The sequence below is a fragment of the Danio rerio genome, chromosome 18 (genome assembly GCF_052040795.2).
Source record: "Danio rerio strain M-AB ecotype USA chromosome 18, GRCz13ab, whole genome shotgun sequence".
Classification (NCBI taxonomy): domain Eukaryota; kingdom Metazoa; phylum Chordata; class Actinopteri; order Cypriniformes; family Danionidae; genus Danio; species Danio rerio.
In genome coordinates, this window is record NC_141038.1 from 33,922,797 (window position 1) to 33,939,998 (window position 17,202).

Here is a 17,202-nt window from a genome sequence, read left to right on the forward strand (position 1 = left end):
TTTCATGCACTGTTAAACATGTTAAAGCAAGTTGCAAGTGAAAATCTATGTCTCTGACTGAGTTTGCATTACTGTGATTTCACCTCTCTGCTGGCTGAGATAAGCTCATTTTCAACGTCCAATTCAGAATGTAATAAAACCAGATCCAGCCATAAAATGCATCATTCTTTTTTGTTTTAGACAACATTTCATGCACTGTTAAACATGTTAAAGCAAGTTGCAAGTGAAAATCTATGTCTCTGACTGAGTTTGCATTACTGTGATTTGACCTCTCTGCTGGCTGAGATAAGCTCATTTTCAACGTCCAATTCAGAATGTAATAAAACCAGATCCAGCCATAAAATGCATCATTCTTTTTTGTTTTAGACAACATTTCATGCACTGTTAAACATGTTAAAGCAAGATGCAAGTGAAAATCTATGTCTCTGACTGAGTTTGCATTACTGTGATTTGACCTCTCTGCTGGCTGAGATAAGCTCATTTTCAACGTCCAATTCAGAATGTAATAAAACTAGATCCAGCTATAAAATGCATCATTCTTTTTTGTTTTAGACAACATTTCATGCACTGTTAAACATGTTAAAGCAAGTTGCAAGTGAAAATCTATGTCTCTGACTGATTTTGCATTACTGTGATTTGACCTCTCTGCTGGCTGAGATAAGCTCATTTTCAACGTTCAATTCAGAATGTGATAAAACCAGATCCAGCCATAAAATGCATCATTCTTTTTTGTTTAAGACAACATTTCATGCACTGTTAAACATGTTAAAGCAAGTTGCAAGTGAAAAACTATGTCTCTGACTGAGTTTGCATTACTGTGATTTGACCTCTCTGCTGGCTGAGATAAGCTCATTTTCAACGTCCAATTCAGAATGTAATAAAACCAGATCCAGCCATAAAATGCATCATTCTTTTTTGTTTTAGACAACATTTCATGCACTGTTAAACATGTTAAAGCAAGTTGCAAGTGAAAATCTATGTCTCTGACTGAGTTTGCATTACTGTGATTTGACCTCTCTGCTGGCTGAGATAAGCTCATTTTCAACGTCCAATTCAGAATGTAATAAAACCAGATCCAGCCATAAAATGCATCATTCTTTTTTGTTTTAGACAACATTTCATGACCTGTTAAACATGTTAAAGCAAGTTGCAAGTGAAAATCTATGTCTCTGACTGAGTTTGCATTACTGTGATTTGACCTCTCTGCTGGCTGAGATAAGCTCATTTTCAACGTCCAATTCAGAATGTAATAAAACCAGATCCAGCCATAAAATGCATCATTCTTTTTTGTTTTAGACAACATTTCATGCACTGTTAAACATGTTAAAGCAAGTTGCAAGTGAAAATCTATGTCTCTGACTGAGTTTGCATTACTGTGATTTGACCTCTCTGCTGGCTGAGATAAGCTCATTTTCAACGTCCAATTCAGAATGTAATAAAACCAGATCCAGCTATAAAATGCATCATTCTTTTTTGTTTTAGACAACATTTCATGCACTGTTAAACATGTTAAAGCAAGTTGCAAGTGAAAATCTATGTCTCTGACTGAGTTTGCATTACTGCTTATTTTGACCTCTGCTGGCTCTGAAAAGCTCATTTTCAACGTTCAATTCAGAATGTGATAAAACCAGATCCAGCCATAAAATGCATCATTCTTTTTTGTTTAAGACAACATTTCATGCACTGTTAAACATGTTAAAGCAAGTTGCAAGTGAAAACCTATGTCTCTGACTGAGTTTGCATTACTGTGATTTCACCTCTCTGCTGGCTGAGATAAGCTCATTTTCAACGTCCAATTCAGAATGTAATAAAACCAGATCCAGCTATAAAATGCATCATTCTTTTTTGCTTTAGACAACATTTCATGCACTGTTAAACATGTTAAAGCAAGTTGCAAGTGAAAATCTATGTCTCTGACTGAGTTTGCATTACTGTGATTTGACCTCTCTGCTGGCTGAGATAAGCTCATTTTCAACGTCCAATTCAGAATGTAATAAAACCAGATCCAGCTATAAAATGCATCATTCTTTTTTGTTTTAGACAACATTTCATGCACTGTTAAACATGTTAAAGCAAGTTGCAAGTGAAAATCTATGTCTCTGACTGAGTTTGCATTACTGTGATTTCACCTCTCTGCTGGCTGAGATAAGCTCATTTTCAACGTCCAATTCAGAATGTAATAAAACCAGATCCAGCCATAAAATGCATCATTCTTTTTTGTTTTAGACAACATTTCATGCACTGTTAAACATGTTAAAGCAAGTTGCAAGTGAAAATCTATGTCTCTGACTGAGTTTGCATTACTGTGATTTGACCTCTCTGCTGGCTGAGATAAGCTCATTTTCAACGTCCAATTCAGAATGTAATAAAACCAGATCCAGCCATAAAATGCATCATTCTTTTTTGTTTTAGACAACATTTCATGCACTGTTAAACATGTTAAAGCAAGATGCAAGTGAAAATCTATGTCTCTGACTGAGTTTGCATTACTGTGATTTGACCTCTCTGCTGGCTGAGATAAGCTCATTTTCAACGTCCAATTCAGAATGTAATAAAACTAGATCCAGCTATAAAATGCATCATTCTTTTTTGTTTTAGACAACATTTCATGCACTGTTAAACATGTTAAAGCAAGTTGCAAGTGAAAATCTATGTCTCTGACTGATTTTGCATTACTGTGATTTGACCTCTCTGCTGGCTGAGATAAGCTCATTTTCAACGTTCAATTCAGAATGTGATAAAACCAGATCCAGCCATAAAATGCATCATTCTTTTTTGTTTAAGACAACATTTCATGCACTGTTAAACATGTTAAAGCAAGTTGCAAGTGAAAAACTATGTCTCTGACTGAGTTTGCATTACTGTGATTTGACCTCTCTGCTGGCTGAGATAAGCTCATTTTCAACGTCCAATTCAGAATGTAATAAAACCAGATCCAGCCATAAAATGCATCATTCTTTTTTGTTTTAGACAACATTTCATGCACTGTTAAACATGTTAAAGCAAGTTGCAAGTGAAAATCTATGTCTCTGACTGAGTTTGCATTACTGTGATTTGACCTCTCTGCTGGCTGAGATAAGCTCATTTTCAACGTCCAATTCAGAATGTAATAAAACCAGATCCAGCCATAAAATGCATCATTCTTTTTTGTTTTAGACAACATTTCATGACCTGTTAAACATGTTAAAGCAAGTTGCAAGTGAAAATCTATGTCTCTGACTGAGTTTGCATTACTGTGATTTGACCTCTCTGCTGGCTGAGATAAGCTCATTTTCAACGTCCAATTCAGAATGTAATAAAACCAGATCCAGCCATAAAATGCATCATTCTTTTTTGTTTTAGACAACATTTCATGCACTGTTAAACATGTTAAAGCAAGTTGCAAGTGAAAATCTATGTCTCTGACTGAGTTTGCATTACTGTGATTTGACCTCTCTGCTGGCTGAGATAAGCTCATTTTCAACGTCCAATTCAGAATGTAATAAAACCAGATCCAGCTATAAAATGCATCATTCTTTTTTGTTTTAGACAACATTTCATGCACTGTTAAACATGTTAAAGCAAGTTGCAAGTGAAAATCTATGTCTCTGACTGAGTTTGCATTACTGCTTATTTTGACCTCTGCTGGCTCTGAAAAGCTCATTTTCAACGTTCAATTCAGAATGTGATAAAACCAGATCCAGCCATAAAATGCATCACTCTTTTTTGTTTAAGACAACATTTCATGCACTGTTAAACATGTTAAAGCAAGTTGCAAGTGAAAACCTATGTCTCTGACTGAGTTTGCATTACTGTGATTTCACCTCTCTGCTGGCTGAGATAAGCTCATTTTCAACGTCCAATTCAGAATGTAATAAAACCAGATCCAGCTATAAAATGCATCATTCTTTTTTGCTTTAGACAACATTTCATGCACTGTTAAACATGTTAAAGCAAGTTGCAAGTGAAAATCTATGTCTCTGACTGAGTTTGCATTACTGTGATTTGACCTCTCTGCTGGCTGAGATAAGCTCATTTTCAACGTCCAATTCAGAATGTAATAAAACCAGATCCAGCTATAAAATGCATCATTCTTTTTTGTTTTAGACAACATTTCATGCACTGTTAAACATGTTAAAGCAAGTTGCAAGTGAAAATCTATGTCTCTGACTGAGTTTGCATTACTGTGATTTCACCTCTCTGCTGGCTGAGATAAGCTCATTTTCAACGTCCAATTCAGAATGTAATAAAACCAGATCCAGCCATAAAATGCATCATTCTTTTTTGTTTTAGACAACATTTCATGCACTGTTAAACATGTTAAAGCAAGTTGCAAGTGAAAATCTATGTCTCTGACTGAGTTTGCATTACTGTGATTTGACCTCTCTGCTGGCTGAGATAAGCTCATTTTCAACGTCCAATTCAGAATGTAATAAAACCAGATCCAGCCATAAAATGCATCATTCTTTTTTGTTTTAGACAACATTTCATGCACTGTTAAACATGTTAAAGCAAGTTGCAAGTGAAAATCTATGTCTCTGACTGAGTTTGCATTACTGTGATTTGACCTCTCTGCTGGCTGAGATAAGCTCATTTTCAACGTCCAATTCAGAATGTAATAAAACCTGATCCAGCTATAAAATGCATCATTCTTTTTTGTTTTAGACAACATTTCATGTACTGTTAAACATGTTAAAGCAAGTTGCAAGTGAAAATCTATGTCTCTGACTGAGTTTGCATTACTGCTTATTTTGACCTCTGCTGGCTCTGAAAAGCTCATTTTCAACGTCCAATTCAGAAAGTGATAAAACCAGATCTAGCCATAAAATGCATCATTCTTTTTTGTTTTAGACAACATTTCATGCACTGTTAAACATGTTAAAGCAAGTTGCAAGTGAAAATCTATGTCTCTGACTGAGTTTGCATTACTGCTTATTTTGACCTCTGCTGGCTCTGAAAAGCTCATTTTCAACGTTCAATTCAGAATGTGATAAAACCAGATCCAGCCATAAAATGCATCATTCTTTTTTGTTTAAGACAACATTTCATGCACTGTTAAACATGTTAAAGCAAGTTGCAAGTGAAAAACTATGTCTCTGACTGAGTTTGCATTACTGTGATTTGACCTCTCTGCTGGCTGAGATAAGCTCATTTTCAACGTCCAATTCAGAATGTAATAAAACCAGATCCAGCTATAAAATGCATCATTCTTTTTTGTTTTAGACAACATTTCATGCACTGTTAAACATGTTAAAGCAAGTTGCAAGTGAAAATCTATGTCTCTGACTGATTTTGCATTACTGTGATTTGACCTCTCTGCTGGCTGAGATAAGCTCATTTTCAACGTCCAATTCAGAATGTAATAAAACCAGATCCAGCCATAAAATGCATCATTCTTTTTTGTTTTAGACAACATTTCATGTACTGTTAAACATGTTAAAGCAAGTTGCAAGTGAAAATCTATGTCTCTGACTGAGTTTGCATTACTGTGATTTGACCTCTCTGCTGGCTGAGATAAGCTCATTTTCAACGTCCAATTCAGAATGTAATAAAACCAGATCCAGCTATAAAATGCATCATTCTTTTTTGCTTTAGACAACATTTCATGCACTGTTAAACATGTTAAAGCAAGTTGCAAGTGAAAATCTATGTCTCTGACTGAGTTTGCATCACTGTGATTTGACCTCTCTGCTGGCTGAGATAAGCTCATTTTCAACGTCCAATTCAGAATGTAATAAAACCAGATCCAGCTATAAAATGCATCATTATTTTTTGTTTTAGACAACATTTCATGCACTGTTAAACATGTTAAAGCAAGTTGCAAGTGAAAATCTATGTCTCTGACTGAGTTTACATTACTGTGATTTGACCTCTCTGCTGGCTGAGATAAGCTCATTTTCAACGTCCAATTCAGAATGTAATAAAACCAGATCCAGCCATAAAATGCATCATTCTTTTTTTGTTTTAGACAACATTTCATGCACTGTTAAACATGTTAAAGCAAGTTGCAAGTGAAAATCTATGTCTCTGACTGAGTTTGCATTACTGTGATTTGACCTCTCTGCTGGCTGAGATAAGCTCATTTTCAACGTCCAATTCAGAATGTAATAAAACCAGATCCAGCTATAAAATGCATCATTCTTTTTTGTTTTAGACAACATTTCATGCACTGTTAAACATGTTAAAGCAAGTTGCAAGTGAAAATCTATGTCTCTGACTGAGTTTGCATTACTGTGATTTGACCTCTCTGCTGGCTGAGATAAGCTCATTTTCAACGTCCAATTCAGAATGTAATAAAACCAGATCCAGCCATAAAATGCATCATTCTTTTTTGTTTTAGACAACATTTCATGCACTGTTAAACATGTTAAAGCAAGTTGCAAGTGAAAATCTATGTCTCTGACTGAGTTTGCATTACTGTGATTTGACCTCTCTGCTGGCTGAGATAAGCTCATTTTCAACGTCCAATTCAGAATGTAATAAAACCAGATCCAGCCATAAAATGCATCATTCTTTTTTGTTTTAGACAACATTTCATGTACTGTTAAACATGTTAAAGCAAGTTGCAAGTGAAAATCTATGTCTCTGACTGAGTTTGCATTACTGCTTATTTTGACCTCTGCTGGCTCTGAAAAGCTCATTTTCAACGTTCAATTCAGAATGTGATAAAACCAGATCCAGCCATAAAATGCATCATTCTTTTTTGTTTAAGACAACATTTCATGCACTGTTAAACATGTTAAAGCAAGTTGCAAGTGAAAATCTATGTCTCTGACTGAGTTTGCATTACTGTAATTTGACCTCTCTGCTGGCTGAGATAAGCTCATTTCAACGTCCAATTCAGAATGTAATAAAACCAGATCCAGCTATAAAATGCATCATTCTTTTTTGTTTTAGACAACATTTCATGCACTGTTAAACATGTTAAAGCAAGTTGCAAGTGAAAATCTATGTCTCTGACTGATTTTGCATTACTGTGATTTGACCTCTCTGCTGGCTGAGATAAGCTCATTTTCAACGTCCAATTCAGAATGTAATAAAACCAGATCCAGCCATAAAATGTATCATTCTTTTTTGTTTTAGACAACATTTCATGTACTGTTAAACATGTTAAAGCAAGTTGCAAGTGAAAATCTATGTCTCTGACTGAGTTTGCATTACTGCTTATTTTGACCTCTGCTGGCTCTGAAAAGCTCATTTTCAACGTCCAATTCAGAAAGTGATAAAACCAGATCTAGCCATAAAATGCATCATTCTTTTTTGTTTTAGACAACATTTCATGCACTGTTAAACATGTTAAAGCAAGTTGCAAGTGAAAATCTATGTCTCTGACTGAGTTTGCATTACTGCTTATTTTGACCTCTGCTGGCTCTGAAAAGCTCATTTTCAACGTTCAATTCAGAATGTGATAAAACCAGATCCAGCCATAAAATGCATCATTCTTTTTTGTTTTAGACAACATTTCATGTACTGTTAAACATGTTAAAGCAAGTTGCAAGTGAAAATCTATGTCTCTGACTGAGTTTGCATTACTGCTTATTTTGACCTCTGCTGGCTCTGAAAAGCTCATTTTCAACGTTCAATTCAGAATGTGATAAAACCAGATCCAGCCATAAAATGCATCATTCTTTTTTGTTTAAGACAACATTTCATGCACTGTTAAACATGTTAAAGCAAGATGCAAGTGAAAATCTATGTCTCTGACTGAGTTTGCATTACTGTGATTTGACCTCTCTGCTGGCTGAGATAAGCTCATTTTCAACGTCCAATTCAGAATGTAATAAAACCAGATCCAGCTATAAAATGCATCATTCTTTTTTGTTTTAGACAACATTTCATGCACTGTTAAACATGTTAAAGCAAGTTGCAAGTGAAAATCTATGTCTCTGACTGATTTTGCATTACTGTGATTTGACCTCTCTGCTGGCTGAGATAAGCTCATTTTCAACGTCCAATTCAGAATGTAATAAAACCAGATCCAGCCATAAAATGCATCATTCTTTTTTGTTTTAGACAACATTTCATGTACTGTTAAACATGTTAAAGCAAGTTGCAAGTGAAAATCTATGTCTCTGACTGAGTTTGCATTACTGTGATTTGACCTCTCTGCTGGCTGAGATAAGCTCATTTTCAACGTCCAATTCAGAATGTAATAAAACCAGATCCAGCTATAAAATGCATCATTCTTTTTTGCTTTAGACAACATTTCATGCACTGTTAAACATGTTAAAGCAAGTTGCAAGTGAAAATCTATGTCTCTGACTGAGTTTGCATTACTGTGATTTGACCTCTCTGCTGGCTGAGATAAGCTCATTTTCAACGTCCAATTCAGAATGTAATAAAACCAGATCCAGCCATAAAATGCATCATTCTTTTTTGTTTTAGACAACATTTCATGCACTGTTAAACATGTTAAAGCAAGTTGCAAGTGAAAATCTATGTCTCTGACTGAGTTTGCATTACTGTGATTTGACCTCTCTGCTGGCTGAGATAAGCTCATTTTCAACGTCCAATTCAGAATGTAATAAAACCAGATCCAGCCATAAAATGCATCATTCTTTTTTGTTTTAGACAACATTTCATGCACTGTTAAACATGTTAAAGCAAGTTGCAAGTGAAAATCTATGTCTCTGACTGAGTTTGCATTACTGTGATTTGACCTCTCTGCTGGCTGAGATAAGCTCATTTTCAACGTCCAATTCAGAATGTAATAAAACCAGATCCAGCTATAAAATGCATCATTCTTTTTTGTTTTAGACAACATTTCATGCACTGTTAAACATGTTAAAGCAAGTTGCAAGTGAAAATCTATGTCTCTGACTGAGTTTGCATTACTGTGATTTCACCTCTCTGCTGGCTGAGATAAGCTCATTTTCAACGTCCAATTCAGAATGTAATAAAACCAGATCCAGCCATAAAATGCATCATTCTTTTTTGTTTTAGACAACATTTCATGCACTGTTAAACATGTTAAAGCAAGTTGCAAGTGAAAATCTATGTCTCTGACTGAGTTTGCATTACTGTGATTTCACCTCTCTGCTGGCTGAGATAAGCTCATTTTCAACGTCCAATTCAGAATGTAATAAAACCAGATCCAGCCATAAAATGCATCATTCTTTTTTGTTTTAGACAACATTTCATGCACTGTTAAACATGTTAAAGCAAGTTGCAAGTGAAAATCTATGTCTCTGACTGAGTTTGCATTACTGTGATTTGACCTCTCTGCTGGCTGAGATAAGCTCATTTTCAACGTCCAATTCAGAATGTAATAAAACCAGATCCAGCCATAAAATGCATCATTCTTTTTGTTTTAGACAACATTTCATGCACTGTTAAACATGTTAAAGGAAGTTGCAAGTGAAAATCTATGTCTCTGACTGAGTTTGCATTACTGTGATTTGACCTCTCTGCTGGCTGAGATAAGCTCATTTTCAACGTCCAATTCAGAATGTAATAAAACCAGATCCAGCCATAAAATGCATCATTCTTTTTTGTTTTAGACAACATTTCATGCACTGTTAAACATGTTAAAGCAAGTTGCAAGTGAAAATCTATGTCTCTGACTGAGTTTGCATTACTGTGATTTGACCTCTCTGCTGGCTGAGATAAGCTCATTTTCAACGTCCAATTCAGAATGTAATAAAACCAGATCCAGCTATAAAATGCATCATTCTTTTTTGTTTTAGACAACATTTCATGCACTGTTAAACATGTTAAAGCAAGTTGCAAGTGAAAATCTATGTCTCTGACTGAGTTTGCATTACTGCTTATTTTGACCTCTGCTGGCTCTGAAAAGCTCATTTTCAACGTTCAATTCAGAATGTGATAAAACCAGATCCAGCCATAAAATGCATCATTCTTTTTTGTTTTAGACAACATTTCATGTACTGTTAAACATGTTAAAGCAAGTTGCAAGTAAAAATCTATGCCTCTGACTGAGTTTGCATTACTGCTTATTTTGACCTCTGCTGGCTCTGAAAAGCTCATTTTCAACGTTCAATTCAGAATGTGATAAAACCAGATCCAGCCATAAAATGCATCATTCTTTTTTGTTTAAGACAACATTTCATGCACTGTTAAACATGTTAAAGCAAGTTGCAAGTGAAAATCTATGTCTCTGACTGAGTTTGCATTACTGTGATTTGACCTCTCTGCTGGCTGAGATAAGCTCATTTTCAACGTCCAATTCAGAATGTAATAAAACCAGATCCAGCTATAAAATGCATCATTCTTTTTTGTTTTAGACAACATTTCATGCACTGTTAAACATGTTAAAGCAAGTTGCAAGTGAAAATCTATGTCTCTGACTGATTTTGCATTACTGTGATTTGACCTCTCTGCTGGCTGAGATAAGCTCATTTTCAACGTCCAATTCAGAATGTAATAAAACCAGATCCAGCCATAAAATGCATCATTCTTTTTTGTTTTAGACAACATTTCATGTACTGTTAAACATGTTAAAGCAAGTTGCAAGTGAAAATCTATGTCTCTGACTGAGTTTGCATTACTGCTTATTTTGACCTCTGCTGGCTCTGAAAAGCTCATTTTCAACGTTCAATTCAGAATGTGATAAAACCAGATCCAGCCATAAAATGCATCATTCTTTTTTGTTTAAGACAACATTTCATGCACTGTTAAACATGTTAAAGCAAGTTGCAAGTGAAAACCTATGTCTCTGACTGAGTTTGCATTACTGTGATTTCACCTCTCTGCTGGCTGAGATAAGCTCATTTTCAACGTCCAATTCAGAATGTAATAAAACCAGATCCAGCTATAAAATGCATCATTCTTTTTTGCTTTAGACAACATTTCATGCACTGTTAAACATGTTAAAGCAAGTTGCAAGTGAAAATCTATGTCTCTGACTGAGTTTGCATTACTGTGATTTGACCTCTCTGCTGGCTGAGATAAGCTCATTTTCAACGTCCAATTCAGAATGTAATAAAACCAGATCCAGCTATAAAATGCATCATTCTTTTTTGTTTTAGACAACATTTCATGCACTGTTAAACATGTTAAAGCAAGTTGCAAGTGAAAATCTATGTCTCTGACTGAGTTTGCATTACTGTGATTTCACCTCTCTGCTGGCTGAGATAAGCTCATTTTCAACGTCCAATTCAGAATGTAATAAAACCAGATCCAGCCATAAAATGCATCATTCTTTTTTGTTTTAGACAACATTTCATGCACTGTTAAACATGTTAAAGCAAGTTGCAAGTGAAAATCTATGTCTCTGACTGAGTTTGCATTACTGTGATTTGACCTCTCTGTTGGCTGAGATAAGCTCATTTTCAACGTCCAATTCAGAATGTAATAAAACCAGATCCAGCCATAAAATGCATCATTCTTTTTTGTTTTAGACAACATTTCATGCACTGTTAAACATGTTAAAGCAAGTTGCAAGTGAAAATCTATGTCTCTGACTGAGTTTGCATTACTGTGATTTGACCTCTCTGCTGGCTGAGATAAGCTCATTTTCAACGTCCAATTCAGAATGTAATAAAACCAGATCCAGCCATAAAATGCATCATTCTTTTTTGTTTTAGACAACATTTCATGCACTGTTAAACATGTTAAAGCAAGTTGCAAGTGAAAATCTATGTCTCTGACTGAGTTTGCATTACTGTGATTTCACCTCTCTGCTGGCTGAGATAAGCTCATTTTCAACGTCCAATTCAGAATGTAATAAAACCAGATCCAGCCATAAAATGCATCATTCTTTTTTGTTTTAGACAACATTTCATGCACTGTTAAACATGTTAAAGCAAGTTGCAAGTGAAAATCTATGTCTCTGACTGAGTTTGCATTACTGTGATTTGACCTCTCTGCTGGCTGAGATAAGCTCATTTTCAACGTCCAATTCAGAATGTAATAAAACCAGATCCAGCCATAAAATGCATCATTCTTTTTTGTTTTAGACAACATTTCATGCACTGTTAAACATGTTAAAGCAAGTTGCAAGTGAAAATCTATGTCTCTGACTGAGTTTGCATTACTGTGATTTGACCTCTCTGCTGGCTGAGATAAGCTCATTTTCAACGTCCAATTCAGAATGTAATAAAACCAGATCCAGCTATAAAATGCATCATTCTTTTTTGTTTTAGACAACATTTCATGCACTGTTAAACATGTTAAAGCAAGTTGCAAGTGAAAATCTATGTCTCTGACTGAGTTTGCATTACTGCTTATTTTGACCTCTGCTGGCTCTGAAAAGCTCATTTTCAACGTTCAATTCAGAATGTGATAAAACCAGATCCAGCCATAAAATGCATCATTCTTTTTTGTTTTAGACAACATTTCATGTACTGTTAAACATGTTAAAGCAAGTTGCAAGTAAAAATCTATGCCTCTGACTGAGTTTGCATTACTGCTTATTTTGACCTCTGCTGGCTCTGAAAAGCTCATTTTCAACGTTCAATTCAGAATGTGATAAAACCAGATCCAGCCATAAAATGCATCATTCTTTTTTGTTTAAGACAACATTTCATGCACTGTTAAACATGTTAAAGCAAGTTGCAAGTGAAAATCTATGTCTCTGACTGAGTTTGCATTACTGTAATTTGACCTCTCTGCTGGCTGAGATAAGCTCATTTCAACGTCCAATTCAGAATGTAATAAAACCAGATCCAGCTATAAAATGCATCATTCTTTTTTGTTTTAGACAACATTTCATGCACTGTTAAACATGTTAAAGCAAGTTGCAAGTGAAAATCTATGTCTCTGACTGATTTTGCATTACTGTGATTTGACCTCTCTGCTGGCTGAGATAAGCTCATTTTCAACGTCCAATTCAGAATGTAATAAAACCAGATCCAGCCATAAAATGTATCATTCTTTTTTGTTTTAGACAACATTTCATGTACTGTTAAACATGTTAAAGCAAGTTGCAAGTGAAAATCTATGTCTCTGACTGAGTTTGCATTACTGCTTATTTTGACCTCTGCTGGCTCTGAAAAGCTCATTTTCAACGTCCAATTCAGAAAGTGATAAAACCAGATCTAGCCATAAAATGCATCATTCTTTTTTGTTTTAGACAACATTTCATGCACTGTTAAACATGTTAAAGCAAGTTGCAAGTGAAAATCTATGTCTCTGACTGAGTTTGCATTACTGCTTATTTTGACCTCTGCTGGCTCTGAAAAGCTCATTTTCAACGTTCAATTCAGAATGTGATAAAACCAGATCCAGCCATAAAATGCATCATTCTTTTTTGTTTAAGACAACATTTCATGCACTGTTAAACATGTTAAAGCAAGTTGCAAGTGAAAAACTATGTCTCTGACTGAGTTTGCATTACTGTGATTTGACCTCTCTGCTGGCTGAGATAAGCTCATTTTCAACGTCCAATTCAGAATGTAATAAAACCAGATCCAGCCATAAAATGCATCATTCTTTTTTGTTTTAGACAACATTTCATGCACTGTTAAACATGTTAAAGCAAGTTGCAAGTGAAAATCTATGTCTCTGACTGAGTTTGCATTACTGTGATTTGACCTCTCTGCTGGCTGAGATAAGCTCATTTTCAACGTCCAATTCAGAATGTAATAAAACCAGATCCAGCCATAAAATGCATCATTCTTTTTTGTTTTAGACAACATTTCATGCACTGTTAAACATGTTAAAGCAAGTTGCAAGTGAAAATCTATGTCTCTGACTGAGTTTGCATTACTGTGATTTGACCTCTCTGCTGGCTGAGATAAGCTCATTTTCAACGTCCAATTCAGAATGTAATAAAACCAGATCCAGCTATAAAATGCATCATTCTTTTTTGTTTTAGACAACATTTCATGCACTGTTAAACATGTTAAAGCAAGTTGCAAGTGAAAATCTATGTCTCTGACTGAGTTTGCATTACTGTGATTTGACCTCTCTGCTGGCTGAGATAAGCTCATTTTCAACGTCCAATTCAGAATGTAATAAAACCAGATCCAGCCATAAAATGCATCATTCTTTTTTGTTTTAGACAACATTTCATGCACTGTTAAACATGTTAAAGCAAGTTGCAAGTGAAAATCTATGTCTCTGACTGAGTTTGCATTACTGTGATTTGACCTCTCTGCTGGCTGAGATAAGCTCATTTTTAACGTCCAATTCAGAATGTAATAAAACCAGATCCAGCCATAAAATGCATCATTCTTTTTTGTTTTAGACAACATTTCATGCACTGTTAAACATGTTAAAGCAAGTTGCAAGTGAAAATCTATGTCTCTGACTGAGTTTGCATTACTGTGATTTGACCTCTCTGCTGGCTGAGATAAGCTCATTTTCAACGTCCAATTCAGAATGTAATAAAACCAGATCCAGCTATAAAATGCATCATTCTTTTTTGTTTTAGACAACATTTCATGCACTGTTAAACATGTTAAAGCAAGTTGCAAGTGAAAATCTATGTCTCTGACTGAGTTTGCATTACTGTGATTTGACCTCTCTGCTGGCTGAGATAAGCTCATTTTCAACGTCCAATTCAGAATGTAATAAAACCAGATCCAGCCATAAAATGCATCATTCTTTTTTGTTTTAGACAACATTTCATGCACTGTTAAACATGTTAAAGCAAGTTGCAAGTGAAAATCTATGTCTCTGACTGAGTTTGCATTACTGTGATTTGACCTCTCTGCTGGCTGAGATAAGCTCATTTTCAACGTCCAATTCAGAATGTAATAAAACCAGATCCAGCCATAAAATGCATCATTCTTTTTTGTTTTAGACAACATTTCATGCACTGTTAAACATGTTAAAGCAAGTTGCAAGTGAAAATCTATGTCTCTGACTGAGTTTGCATTACTGTGATTTGACCTCTCTGCTGGCTGAGATAAGCTCATTTTCAACGTCCAATTCAGAATGTAATAAAACCAGATCCAGCCATAAAATGCATCATTCTTTTTTGTTTTAGACAACATTTCATGCACTGTTAAACATGTTAAAGCAAGTTGCAAGTGAAAATCTATGTCTCTGACTGAGTTTGCATTACTGTGATTTGACCTCTCTGCTGGCTGAGATAAGCTCATTTTCAACGTCCAATTCAGAATGTAATAAAACCAGATCCAGCTATAAAATGCATCATTCTTTTTTGTTTTAGACAACATTTCATGCACTGTTAAACATGTTAAAGCAAGTTGCAAGTGAAAATCTATGTCTCTGACTGAGTTTGCATTACTGCTTATTTTGACCTCTGCTGGCTCTGAAAAGCTCATTTTCAACGTTCAATTCAGAATGTGATAAAACCAGATCCAGCCATAAAATGCATCATTCTTTTTTGTTTTAGACAACATTTCATGCACTGTTAAACATGTTAAAGCAAGTTGCAAGTGAAAATCTATGTCTCTGACTGAGTTTGCATTACTGTGATTTCACCTCTCTGCTGGCTGAGATAAGCTCATTTTCAACGTCCAATTCAGAATGTAATAAAACCATATCCAGCTATAAAATGCATCATTCTTTTTTGTTTTAGACAACATTTCATGCACTGTTAAACATGTTAAAGCAAGTTGCAAGTGAAAATCTATGTCTCTGACTGAGTTTGCATTACTGTGATTTGACCTCTCTGCTGGCTGAGATAAGCTCATTTTCAACGTCCAATTCAGAATGTAATAAAACCTGATCCAGCTATAAAATGCATCATTCTTTTTTGTTTTAGACAACATTTCATGCACTGTTAAACATGTTAAAGCAAATTGCAAGTGAAAATCTATGTCTCTGACTGAGTTTGCATTACTGTGATTTGACCTCTCTGCTGGCTGAGATAAGCTCATTTTCAACGTCCAATTCAGAATGTAATAAAACCAGATCCAGCCATAAAATGCATCATTCTTTTTTGTTTTAGACAACATTTCATGCACTGTTAAACATGTTAAAGCAAGTTGCAAGTGAAAATCTATGTCTCTGACTGAGTTTGCATTACTGTGATTTGACCTCTCTGCTGGCTGAGATAAGCGCATTTTCAACGTCCAATTCAGAATGTAATAAAACCAGATCCAGCCATAAAATGCATCATTCTTTTTTGTTTTAGACAACATTTCATGCACTGTTAAACATGTTAAAGCAAGTTGCAAGTGAAAATCTATGTCTCTGACTGAGTTTGCATTACTGTGATTTGACCTCTCTGCTGGCTGAGATAAGCGCATTTTCAACGTCCAATTCAGAATGTAATAAAACCAGATCCAGCCATAAAATGCATCATTCTTTTTTGTTTTAGACAACATTTCATGCACTGTTAAACATGTTAAAGCAAGTTGCAAGTGAAAATCTATGTCTCTGACTGAGTTTGCATTACTGTGATTTGACCTCTCTGCTGGCTGAGATAAGCTCATTTTCAACGTCCAATTCAGAAAGTGATAAAAACAGATCTAGCCATAAAATGCATCATTCTTTTTTGTTTTAGACAACATTTCATGCACTGTTAAACATGTTAAAGCAAGTTGCAAGTGAAAATCTATGTCTCTGACTGAGTTTGCATTACTGCTTATTTTGACCTCTGCTGGCTCTGAAAAGCTCATTTTCAACGTCCAATTCAGAAAGTGATAAAACCAGATCTAGCCATAAAATGCATCATTCTTTTTTGTTTTAGACAACATTTCATGCACTGTTAAACATGTTAAAGCAAGTTGCAAGTGAAAATCTATGTCTCTGACTGAGTTTGCATTACTGTGATTTCACCTCTCTGCTGGCTGAGATAAGCTCATTTTCAACGTCCAATTCAGAATGTAATAAAACCAGATCCAGCCATAAAATGCATCATTCTTTTTTGTTTTAGACAACATTTCATGCACTGTTAAACATGTTAAAGCAAGTTGCAAGTGAAAATCTATGTCTCTGACTGAGTTTGCATTACTGTGATTTGACCTCTCTGCTGGCTGAGATAAGCTCATTTTCAACGTCCAATTCAGAATGTAATAAAACCAGATCCAGCTATAAAATGCATCATTCTTTTTTGTTTTAGACAACATTTCATGCACTGTTAAACTTGTTAAAGCAAGTTGCAAGTGAAAATCTATGTCTCTGACTGAGTTTGCATTACTGTGATTTGACCTCTCTGCTGGCTGAGATAAGCTCATTTTCAACGTCCAATTCAGAATGTAATAAAACCAGATCCAGCCATAAAATGCATCATTCTTTTTTGTTTTAGACAACATTTCATGCACTGTTAAACATGTTAAAGCAAGTTGCAAGTGAAAATCTATGTCTCTGACTGAGTTTGCATTACTGCTTATTTCGACCTCTGCT